At 34.0% G+C, this 13,428-nt stretch overlaps 1 protein-coding gene across 10 annotated transcripts in view; it reads left to right on the top strand.

Moving 5' to 3' along the window:
- The window catches only part of DGKB (diacylglycerol kinase beta), a 796,780-nt gene that overhangs the window by 114,083 nt on the left and 669,269 nt on the right, over positions 1–13,428 (top strand). Inside the window, exon 2 of one of the 10 annotated variants that reach the window (XM_067042591.1) lies at positions 11,243–11,326. The exons of the other annotated variants lie outside the window; for them this stretch is intronic. The gene's annotated coding sequence lies outside the window, so the exon portion shown is untranslated. The remainder of the gene's footprint in view (positions 1–11,242; positions 11,327–13,428) is intronic. 10 annotated transcript variants of the gene reach the window in all.

The raw sequence follows: 13,428 nt of genomic DNA, 5'->3' as shown, positions 1-13,428 counted from the left end.
CTTGAGTTTTAGTCCCAGCTATAAGGTGGTTATTGTAAACACTTTTGTTGGATAAAAGAAAGGAGTTTTACAAGTTCGTTTACTAACATAAATGTTCAAGATCATAGGCATATTCTTTGGACTTTATAGCCCTAGGTCATTGCATATTAAAAAAAAAGTTTTGGCCATTTGTATTAGAACCTTCTAAAGACATAAATACTTAGATAGAACGAAATTATTATTTTAGATGTTCTGACAAGATGAAGTATAAACTATCCAAGTAACTTGGAAAAAAGTTAAGTGTTTTATACTTAGGGGGTGAACTCCCATCTGAAGTGATAGAAACAGTCTCTTTCAAGTGATATATCTGACCACAGTCATTTACTGGATGCAAAGAGTGGAAGCTTATCATGTTAAATTGTCTCATTAGATAGGCGTGGCTAGCTAACCATAGACAAATCAGATATCTAAACAGGATAATATCCTTTACCTCAGGTCACGAATATTTTGAAACACATTAATATAGATCATTTTTATTTGTCATTATTTGGAAAGAATTACATTTCCTTGAGCTGTGAGCCTTGATACACAATACTTCCTTAATAAAAACAAATATATCAGGAATCTGTATGGTACATTATTCTGTCTGGTAACGTGAGACCGTGAGTATATCATTTATTCTTATCAAAGAAAGCATGGATTTTTGAGCCCGAAAATAGAATGATTTATACAGCTGTAGGTTTTATTTTGGTGATGGTGATGTTTAAATAGTTGTTGGCATTTGATATGAAGTTGAATGGCCTGGGGGTAATCTTATGACCTACAGCTCCTAAGCTAAAATATATGCAAGGTACAAGACGAATTCAATAAGAGGAAAGCAAAATTAGTTTGTAAGATATTTTAATAGATCACATAATATAAATAATAGCTATCTCTGAGTTTTTTATACCCAATAAAAGTGTAGTTTATAAGGCCTTTCCACCAACTTATAAACTATGCAGTAAAGTGTGTACTCATATAACTAACCTAGTTGCTGACATAGTTTAAAGCTTAAATGCAGGAACATTAGAGCAACTGGAAAAGAGAAGGAACAATTGGTACAAGTTTTAGTCTGCACTACTATTTATAAATGCAGATAAAATAAAAAGGTGGAAGTGTTAACTTCTGTATTATTATTGGCATGAATTTTTTCTGGTTAGCTTGATTTACATATTCATATGTTTAACAGTCAGACATAAAGAATTTTTATTGACAGACTGTATTTGTATATGTTCATATCTCACTGATAAAATATTATTGGCGTTTTTCCCCTCTTATTGGACAATTCCAAAGTCACTGTAAGTTAAGCAAAATGAAAAATCTATTTTTGCCCTTCTGTAAAAATTGGCACAAGTATGAATTCTTTTTTGAACACATACTTATATAAACTAGGCACTAGAGATACAAAAAGTCATAAAATGATAATCAGTCCCTCAAAGCTGGGCTTTGATTTAATTCTCCTATATGTGATTTTTCCTCATAACAAATCAGCATATTTTCAAAAGCTTCAAGGGGCTGTTATTTGTAGAACTCTGCACTGTGGAGAGTTATTTAATTATCCCCTGGGAAAATTTTAAAATTTGAAGTTACCTTAGGAAATAAACATTAAGCATCTATCATACGCTTAATTTTTTCTGGAAAACATTCCAAAGCAAAAGAAGTTATATATAAGTTATAAGCCACTGACACATGCAGACCAGCACAAGCTGTGCACAAGGGTGACGGAAGTGCAATGCCAGAGTGATTGCCCAAAACAGAATTTTTCAAAAGAATATTTAAGTAGGAATGAGACCAAAAAATTTGGCCAAATTTCAGCAATAATATTGTAGAGGGTAAACATATATGTGAATTCTCAGAGACTTCAGTGACAATATTCAGTAGTTATGAAACTTCCCCTAGCATCCCCAGCATCGTTTCATAAGAAAAAAACCCTCTTAATTAACTGTGGTCATGTAAGTCCTTTGACTATATTTTTTTCACATACAAATTTAAAAATATTAATGTTTTCTTATTATCTTTCCAGCACTAAGCACAGTTCTAAGCACAAAAAAAACATGGAGATCTTGAAATGGCAGACCTTGACTAGTTTTTGTTTTCGAAAACAGAATTTGGTGGAATTACTAATCTTTGTTAAATAATACACAGCGTATGAGAAAAGTAATTTGAGATATAGATTAAAATTTTATTTATGATTTGATTCAATTGATTACAGATATTTACACTGAATGTACTATAGTAGTGCTAGGCATAGTGGACTTGAAGTAGCCTGGCTGTTAAGGAGACATGCCCATGTCATCGAATGACACTATAGAGCATCATATAGTTCAATTTGAGTATCAGCTGTACACAAAAGACAAGTCCAGAAATGCAAGTAAGTTATATTGAGTTGAATTTGTTACAACTTATAATTTAAGAAAACAACAATATAAAACTGATTTGGTAGAACTGATGTAAATAAGCATGAAAACCTAAGAAATAGGAAAGTTGGTTGAGTTCTAGCTTGTTTAGGAAAGTTTAGGAAAGTTGGTTGAGTTCTAGCTTGACTCTTAGTACTCAAGGCAAAAATGTAGCCATGATAGTTATAAAGGTCATATTATTTACTTGAATGATGCTTAATAGTGTATTAGGAAAGATCACTTCTTTCTATCCTAATACAGGTCATTTTGAGATAAGGATATAGTATGTGTGTGTAAAATCTAACATTTAGCATGTATGCACATATTAATTCACATAAATTTCATAATGAACTTTATTGACAATTATTGAGCAACAAGATTGATGGTGGTCTTGATGGTTTTGCATTATTTATTTTTACAAATAAGTAAATGTGAAAACATAAGACATTATACTGACCAGTAGTTACCAGAAGCTTTTTTGTTTTGCAGAGGGGTGCAAATTGGTATAGTTCAAATATATACTGTTGAGTTATCTTTGGTTTAATAAAAAAAAAAAGCATGATGACTTCTAAAAAGTGAATAAAGTATTTCTAGATTTTAAGGTACAAGCAGATACAGGAAGCAGAATTTCCCTTCCAAAATAAAAGAAACAGCATTTGGCATTCAATGAGGATGTCTGAAAAAGAATAGAAGGTCCTAGATGATAAATAGTTTTAGAGGAACGGACTTATTTTGTCTGTGGCTTGTAGAGACAGCTTCATTTTTTTATAATCACTTCTTGTAATACGACATTGATTGAACTGTTGTTAAATTTTCTTATTCTTTTTATGCTGTCCTGGATTTCAGGGAAATTCATTTTGACCCCATCACACTGAAATTCTTAATGACACATCGAACTCCTCTGTAGATAATGAATGAGTATTATTTTCCCAAACAGAAGAAAAATCCCTTACCATGCAAAGATGCTTATGGAATTATGCAAAATATCTAATTGTTTAATTATTTTTCCTAAATCTAACAAGATGAAAAAAGAGTTTGGGAAGGGAAGATATTGCAGAGCTATTTTTTCCTCATACTTATTTTAGAGGAACAACTTGAAAATTTCCATGCAGGGGACTGTGTGATCTAAGTTTTTTATTGTATCTAATAATAAATCTATGTGGGGGGGTTGATTATGGATAATGCCTCCAAGCTCAGGGTACAGTAAGTTTTGTTGCAATTGTTACTTTTATTCAGTTTTTACTGAAAAAAAGCCATATTTCAGATGACTATCTTTTGTAGCAATACTCTCCTACTTTTAAAAAATCATATATATGTGTACATAGTATCATATATGTTAATATTTAGTATTATATATTAATAGTATTTTATTTACTGCACTTTAAAGTAGTGTAGTATTTTTCCTCATTATAATCTCATGGCGAGATTTTGTAGATAAGAAAATTGGAATTCTCATACATTAATCATATCTGATATAGTAAGACAAGTGAATGAAAACAGTATGTTTATATTGTTTACCTTAATGGATTGAATTTGAAACGTGGAAAATATATCCTGTTTCCAGTGCTAAGCTGTATCAACTAACTTTTCTCCACAAAAAGTGTGTCATAGTGAATGCATGTCCACTGAAATGATCCATGAGTTCAGTTGTGATAAAATAAATCCCGATTAAAGAGAAGTGGATGAGGCAACTAAAGAGATAGAGCAGAGGAACTCAGGTCCTTATTTTTTTCAGCATTTTCAAAACAGATTTCTCAAGGACAAACGTGTGTGTGTGTGTGTGTGTGTGCGTGCGCGCATATGGCAGGGTAACTGGATACATCTCTTTATCTTTAACTAGAGAAATTCAACCTCTGATACATTAACTGTACTAGTAGAATTTTATTCAAAGAAAAAAATACTATTACTAAAAATATTTTTAAATCACCACTGTATGTTTTTGATTCATTCTTAGTAACTCAGTATTGTTTTTTTTCACATTTTGACTACTTAATAAATATCATTATTCTATATATGTGTTCTAACCACCTATGTAATCATTTATAATTAACTTACTAATAGAATACATAAATACTGCCATTACTGAATTCTACCAATTATATTTCTTTAAAGAAACCTAATGACTCTTAAATAATTTTCACTCGATTCAGAATCTTCAGTAATAATGAATCTATAATTTTGGACTGTAAGGGTAACTGCCTAGAAATAGTGGAGCTCAAAATTAACTATGTTATTGTACACGTACATGTCATGGAAAAGCATGTGCGTATGCATATGTATGTATATATAAACGTGTGTATGCATATGTGTGTATATATAAGCATGTGCATATGTGTATATATAAAGAATATATATAAAAAGTGGATTGGGACAGTTGATACTAGATTGGTGATGTTTGTTCTTTCCGTTTGAAACATTTCCCATCAAAATCATAGGTATATTGTTGTTTTTTTTTTTTGTGTGGTACACGGGCCTCTCACTGTTGTGGCCTCTCCCGTTGCGGAGCACAGGCTCTGGACGCGCAGGCTCAGCGGCCATGGCTCACGGGCCCAGCCGCTCCGCGGCATGTGGGATCTTCCTGGACCGGGGCACAAACCCGTATCCCCTGCATCGGCAGGCGGACTCTCAACCACTGCGCCACCAGGGAAGCCCCATAGGTATATTGTTTAACAAAAAAGTAATGTGTTTGAACTTTTACTATTTGCTGTACTTGAGTAACGTTCTAAATTTATACCAGCTTTATTATCTTCCTGCCTTATCTATTTACTTTGTCATTGTGATCAGAGTATAGGGTGTTAATACATTAAATATTTTAAGATGTTAATTATGGTACTACTAAGCAGGATACTTTCATGATAAAGAACAAATGTGAAAATTTTTATTTGTCCTTTGTACCAGAACAAGTAAAGATGGCTAAATTGAGCGAGTGCATATTTGAATGGAAGACTGCAGAGGGGTAATAGAAAGAGGTGCTGGCTGTGTTTACCTTATGTGCCAAAAAGTAATTTCCAAAACAAGAACTTCCTGAAGATTATATTTTATTCCTAAGAAGTTTAACAGAGATTTTAGAAAGTTCTATTGCTGAGCCAGGGTACATTTCTTTGAGGGTGATTTGAATTTTCCATTACATGAGTCAATTCTTGTAGTTGATTCTACTCTTTGATTACTTTTTTGAACTTACATTTTGGCATTAGAGGCAAGGGATTGCATTTTACTGTGTTACGATTGTCACTAAATAGTTGTATTCCTACTCTGTTGATTATCAAATAAAATGTTGAATTCTTAATGCCTTTAATATTGGCTATTTCAAAGTTGAAGAAGCTTCTCAAAGAAATATGTATTATTTATAACATGTGAATATTTTAATAAGGTTTCTTTACTGGGAGCTAGGAATGAGGCTAGAATAGTCTTAGAGAAAAGGCACCTATAGAGGGCACAATTCTGAAAATAATGGCAGCAAAACACGCAAAGTTCATTTTCAGAATTTTTGGAGCCACTTGGGCTCTTTAAACAGTGATGATGTTGTCACTACTATAGAAATATTCACCGGTAATTATATTATTCATTCAACAAACATTTATCTAGTACCTACCCTAAATCAGTAACTGTACTGGGCATTTGGAGTATAATACAATATATGACAGACATGTTGTCTAGCTACTTCCTGTAAATTCTGTGATTTTAGAGCAGGTAAGGAATAGGTTTCATTACATATGCCAACATTAATCAACTGGTAGTATTTGCCTCCAGTGCTTTGTACGGAGGAAATGTCTGGCCTGCCTCTTGGCTCAACAGTAAAATATTTTAATTATTTATTTATTATCTTGGCTGTTTGAGTGGCTAGTGGTAGCAGGTATATCATGTATTTCTTACCCTGGTTCTACCATTTTCTTATTTAGAATCAGCATTTCATTGGAAAAAATAGGTATACTTTATAGGTAGCATGTGTAATGAACAATATGAGCAGATTAATAAATGATAGTTCTTCTATTAAACTGCAGAAATGAGTTATGATGCTCAACTCTTCATCCTTTGCAAACTCATATTTATTTTTAGATCTAATGAGTCACCATTTGCCCTTTGCTTCGCAAAGAACTTAGGGCGGTGAATGTTCTTGAGAATCTCAGTCCTGTCTTGATGATAGCTTATTTTTGGCAAAGTGCCATATCCATGATAGACGTTTTAGCAAAAAGCGTTAGAGAATGTTAACATTTCAAACTTGTAAAGGTCATTTAAGGTAAAAGTACAGAAACTAAATGGGTAAACATTAAAATTCCTTTTGATAATGATCAGCTGTTGTCTGCACCATGCCATCCATCTTTATATCTTCTCATACGTAGCAATTAAAATAAATATGTTAATATTTTCACAAAATCTAAACAGTGCTGGGCACTTAGTAAAGGCTCACTGAATGCTTGTTATTTGATAGATGGGTGATCTGTGTGTTCCAAGAATTTTTTTCAGCACTATACTAAGCATGTTTTATAAAAAACAGGAAGCCTAATCCTTCTGAGTCCAAATTCTAGACAGTATTAGCATACCAAGCGTTTAGGCATATTAACATTACTAAAAGCAGAGAAGAGCAAGCACTTATAAATACATAATAAGCTGTATGGGACTGACCTTAAGGATAGTAAATCAGAATAAGGTTAATCTTGGAAACTAGAGACAAATTTTCTCAAGAAGGTCAGACTTAAGTTAGTCTATGTCAGGATTTCCATAATTAGAGAAAATGGGAAAAGTTTTTTCAAAAATGGTAGGGAAAATATTCTCAATAGAAGGCCAAAGTACTTTCTAAATAATTAACTCATTATTTCATGTGTTTATTTCATTTCATTCATTTATTCAATGTCCACAAAATTGCTTGTGTACCTACAGCGCAGGTTATAGGAAGCTGCAATATGGGATTAAACAGGGGAGTGGAGAGAGCACTTCGTATAAGTTATCTGTGGGATACCTAGGTGAAAATCTCAGTTTAATATATGGCTCTGTGGGCTTGGATGTCAGGTGAGAATTAGGGGTTCAGATAAGTTTAGAAGGCTTTTTTATATAGGTGCCAGTGGATCCATAGATGTGAGTGAGGTCACTCAGGGAAAAAGTATGTAAAGCCAAGACCCCCAAGATCCAACTCTGGGTCAAGGTGTTACATAAAGGAAGTAAAGTTGATAAAGGAAATTAGAAAATAGAGAGGTGGAAGAACAGTCAAAGAGCGTGTAATATAAGTGCCAGATTATAAAAAATATTATTTAATATTGTCTCCCAAATCATAAACTAAATCTGACATAGCATGAGCATTAGTGGGTTATCTCTTGTTTGTTTATTGTTGTGTCATGATCCATTGATAGTGACTAGATACAAGTAAATTATTATAAATGTAAAGCATAATTAATTTAAAAATATGAATATATTTTGTGTATATAATTGTTTCAAAGATAAATTAGGCATGGAACAGAGAAATGCCCATGTACAGTAAATATATGTATATATTCTTTGCTATTAACGAACTACTTCTATATAATTCAATGAGAATAAACTTTCAGAAAAGCTTTTATTGAGATGATTGATCTTATTTTTTCAGAGTGAAGTACTCAATTGATATGAATTGATTGATTCATTTAAGAATGGGCATTGATAACAACACTATGAAATAGCATTGCAGCTTAAACATTTTCCTACAAGAGGAAAGAATGTTTTCTTTTGGGAGGAATGTATGCTCAATTACAAAATTGTGATAAAATGAGTTAGTAAAAGAAAAAAGAAAACCTTTAAATTTTAAAATACACAGGAAATTATGGACCCAGTTAAGCCTTAAGTATTTAATTGTCAAAACATGATAAAGTCTCAAAGTCTCTAAGGTGGGCCCTAATGTGAAATAAAAACCAAGACTGAATTATTAATTGCATTTTCCAAGAATTACATGGGCTCTTTTTAGTTTTTCATTACTCGTTTTGATGAGGAACATGATTTTTTTTTCTTTGTATATAATATTCCCATTGACAAGATTGCATTGCTCATCTCTGTGGGTTTGGTTATTTTAGTGATTGCCATCGCAAGGATTTATAACATCAAGTTATGAAGAATTCTGATAATTTTTAGATTATAATATCTAGCAGGACTGTCCTTGCAGTTTGATAAAAATGTTCTATCTTTATCTCAAAGACACAGAGGATTTCCTTTTTCAGTGTCTTCATGGAATTGTTTTATGTCTTCATCTTCCTTAAGGTATCTGGAATTTGCATTTGTGCAAGAAAGCAAGGAACTAACAGTTTACTAACATTGACTGAGTGCTGCAATATGCAGCAGAGACCATGGTAGATTCTTAGGGTTTCACTTTAATTTCATAAGAATCTCTTGCGGTAGGTACTGTTTTCTCATATCACATATAAGGGAGGATTTACCCTCTTCCCCACTTCTAAAGAGGGAGACCGGAAAATGGAAAAATAGAGAATTTGAAGGGAAGAGAAATGGTTCACAAAGGTAAAGTGGAGAGTTAAAGGAAGATGGGAGGAAGGCATGAGGTTGGGAGCAGAGCCAGAGCTGCTGTGCCTACAAGGTCTCTAAGGTGAGAATCCATCACAGAGGGGACCAGTAAGCATGGGGAGCTACAGAAGGGGCAGTGGCCAAGGGGAGGTTAAAGGAAAATGTGTGCAGTAGTTTCTTCTGTATTTTATCACAAAACCTTCCATATGGTTCACATATTGTCAGTGAAAGACTGACCTCAGGAGGGTTCTTGGTCAGATTAGAGCCAGAACAAAGTCCAGTGACATGGAGATTACATGTTGATGAAACGGAGATGCAGAGATGTTAAAGACAGAATTCAATCCAGACCTGTCTGATTCCAAATCTCATAATTTGTTACTACATCACGTTGTGTAAAATTTGAAATCAGCTATGAATCCAAGGGGTAACGCCTCAGAAACGCTGCAGTATCCTTTGTTGATGATACCTTACTTATTATTCTGTTAATGATACCTGGATAGCTGATTTGATTGTTTTGGCAGATATCTCAGAATTAGACATCAGTCAAGGACTCAGTGCTAGTGTTTATTGTGTGTATATCCTAAGAAACTGTATTTCCTCATCTCTGCTGGTATTATTAATAAGGATGATTCTCAAAGGAGTAAACAGAAGCCTAAGTTAGTTTCATATTCTATTAAAAGTAAAGGAGAAAATATGATTCATTTCAGATATTTATCTAGGTTAATTACATTTGCTTTTAATAATTTATAAATATTCAGAGCTTTATTGTTTTTCACAAACACTGTTAAGCAAATGACTTTGAAAAATTAGTGTTCCAATTTCAAAAAGCACAGTCACTTTTTAAATTTAACGAGTAATTTAGCAAGTACCATCTTATAAAATAAAACACATTTCAAGAATGTATTATTTTTTTTTAAGTGTAAGCCAAAAAATGTTGGCCTTAATATATTCTTTATGCTGCTGGAAATTAGTTCTTAAAGTGCTTGAAACCCAAGATACATGACATTTCAGAAAGACAGTTTAAGTAGAAAATGGGTATTTTCTGAAAGTATTTCATAAATTTATGTGACTGCATTAAGAAACAGGACCACTCTCTTCAAATAATTAAGTGGCCTATAAAATAGTCACCAGCATCATAAAAATAGTAATTCACCTAGGATTATGCATATCAATAGGTAAAAAGCACCAGTTTACATTGCAGTGCTTTGTAACAGGATTTCTCAACCTTGCTACTAGTAACATCTGGGGCTAAGACTTCCCTGGTGGCACAGTGGTTGAGAATCAGCCGGCCAATGCAGGGAACATGGGTTCAAGCCCTGGTCCTGGAAGATCCCGCATGCCGCAGAGTAACTAAGCCCATGCGCCACAACTACTGAGCCTGTGCTCCGGAGCCTGCAAGCCACAACTACTGAGGGCACGTGCCACAACTACTGAAGACAATGTGCCTACAGCCCATTCTCCTCAACAGAGACAAGCCACCGCGATGAGAAGCCCACGCACTGCAATGGAGTAGCCCCTGCTCGCTGCAACTAGAGGAAACCCGTGCACAGCAACGAAGACCCAAGATGGCCAAACATAAATAAATAAATAATTTTTTTAAAAAAGGAAGGATAGGAAAAGTTCCTAACCTACATATATAAAAACAAATTGGGGACCAGATAATTCTTTGGGACTTGTCATGTGCAACGCTGGGTGTGTAGTAGCATCCCTGGCCTTTACCCACTAGATGCCAATAGTGTCCCCACACCCACCCCACAGTCTTAATCAGAACTCTCTCCAAACATTGCCAATTATCTCGTAGGGGCAAAATTGTCACAGGTTGAGAACTATTGCCCTATCAAAATCATTATTTAACTCCATTTGAGCTACTTTCATACATGATTTTAAGGCTTAATACTTATTATATTATTCATAATTATTACAAAATAATTTAGACTTCCTATTTGTGCTTACTTTCCACAAGCTTTGTATAATGTTGTAGCTCAAAAGTTAGTACTAGCACATGACAGTCTCCATCTCTGTCAATCAAGAAGATTATTTACTACTAATGAATGAATGAATGAAAGTCGTTTTATTTGAGGATGCTCTTCAGAAGACTTAAAATAATATTTGTGGAACATTCTGCATGTGACTGGATTTATTTTGATGACTGTCAATTTCTTTGACAACTACTCATTTTACTTTTTAGAAATGGACTTATTATATCTAAGGGAGAGCCCAATAAATTCAAATATAACTAAAAAGTTAGGTGCCATCTGTATTCTAAACTTAATTGAAACTAGTTTTTCTGACTTTCTTGTGTGAGCTGGTTTCTGAATGGGAATTATGTCATGTTTTGCTAAACTCAGGTAGCAAGGGAGCCAGGAACTGTAGTAGGAGAAACGGACTGGAAATAAGCAAAGACGGGAACTCACAGGTCTCAAAAATATAAGGTAATTTCATTAAAGTCATTTTATTAACCATAACACAAATCCATTGCTTTTCCAGAGTCCCATTAATGGAATTACTATTCACCTGGGTTGTTTGTGATCATCTTTTATTTCATCAATAGGTCATCAGTTCTTTACAGATTTAGCTCTAGAATATCTCTAGAATTTGCCATTTCCTCTTCATGCCCACCACAATGACTTTTGTGTCTCTCCCTAACATACCTCTACTTGTACCCCTGCAAAGCTGCCTCACCAGCAGCTCTGCCTCTAGCTCACCTTTCTATTTTCATTGCCAGCACAGTTCTGTCTGGAATACGAAAAAAACCATGAAATTCTCCTGCTTATATTTTTATAAGAGTTACCGATTGCCCAAAGAGTAACATCTTAAGGCCTCTGCCTGGTTTCTGACTCCATTTTTTCCCCCATTATCATCTATCACCACTTTGTGCATAGCCTCTCTTTAGTCCTGTTAACTGTCTTATAACACCCTTAGATAATACACGTGTTTTTCTGTCTTTATATATATTGTTCCTTCAGCCTGGCTAGTTCCTAGTGCTTCTCTAAGTATTCTGCTCAAATACCTTATTATTATTATTATTTTAACATCTTTATTGGAGTATAATTGCTTTACAATTGTGTGTTCGTTTCTGCTCTACAACAAAGTGAATCAGCTATACATATATATATGTTCCCATATCTCTTCCCTTTGCATCTCCCTCCCTCCCACCCTCCCCATCCCACCCCTCTAGGTGGTCACAAACCACCTAGCTGATCTCCCTGTGCCATGCGGCTGCTTCCCACTAGCTATCCACCCTACGTTTGGTAGTGTATATATGTGCATGCCACTCTCTCACTTCGTCACAGCTTACCCTTCCCCCTCCCCATATCCTCAAGTCCATGCTCTAGTAGGTCTGTGTTTTATTCCCATCCTACCCCTAGTCTCTTCATGACATTTGTTTTTTTCTTAGATTCCATATATATGTGTTAGCATACGGTATTTGTTTTTCTCCTTCTGACTTACTTCACTCTGTATGACAGACTCCAGGTCCATCCACCTCAGTACAAATGACTCAGTTTCATTTCTTTTTATGGCTGAGTAGTATTCCATTGTGTGTGTGTGTGTGTGTGTGTGTGTGTGTGTATATATATATATGCCACATCTTCTTTATCCATTCATCTGTTGATGGACACTTAGGTTGCTTCCATGTTCTGGCTATTGTAAATAGAGCTGCAATGAACATTGTGGTACATGACTCTTTTTGAATTATAGTTTGCTCAGGGTATATGCCCAGTAGTGGGATTGCTGGGTCGTATGGTAGTTCTATTTGTAGGTTTTTAAAGAACCCCCATACTGTTCTCCATAGTGGCTGTATCAATTTACATTCCCATCAGCAGTGCAAGAGTGTTCCCTTTTCTCCACACCCTCTCCAGCATCAAATACCTCGTTTTTTGTGAAACCTTTTCTCTCATGACCAGGCATACATAACTCTCTCTATTTGTATTTCCCTCCTAGCATTTTAAGAATACATATATATATATATATATATATATATATATATATATATATATATAGTCTGTCATTTAAGTGATTTAAGAGCAAGTAGGAATACCTACAAAAACATATCTATTATATAAAATAAAGATGATTATAAAATAACTTCTGTAGCCAAATTAAAATAAGAAAAATTCTTAAATAACTTTAATTTTGCAAAGTCAATGTCCCACTTTTAATTTAGTATCTTTTTAATTTTGACATATGCTATCTCAAACTTTAAAATTATATTTTGATTCATATTATAATATTCTTAAAGTTTTTATACAACCATAAGTATGTAGTAAATATCAATCCTCTTGGGTTTGATTTTCCCATTTTCTCATATTAAATAGTATGTTGTGAAATTTTAGTTTTATATTAAATTCTAAAATATGTAACTTTAATAGAGAAAATATTAGTTTTGTTTTATTTATTTATTTTTTTTTTGAGGCTTGGGCTCTGGCTTTGAAGGAGCAGGTTTAGCAGGTAACCTTATATATCTTCTCTGTGGTTCATCCTTCGCCTTGACTTTATATCCTTTAGCATCCCCTTCAGCCTGGAAGGTGGTCCA

This window comes from Kogia breviceps, chromosome 9 (assembly GCF_026419965.1).
Source record: "Kogia breviceps isolate mKogBre1 chromosome 9, mKogBre1 haplotype 1, whole genome shotgun sequence".
In the NCBI taxonomy this organism is placed as follows: domain Eukaryota; kingdom Metazoa; phylum Chordata; class Mammalia; order Artiodactyla; family Physeteridae; genus Kogia; species Kogia breviceps.
This window is presented reverse-complemented; position numbering and strand designations above follow the sequence as displayed.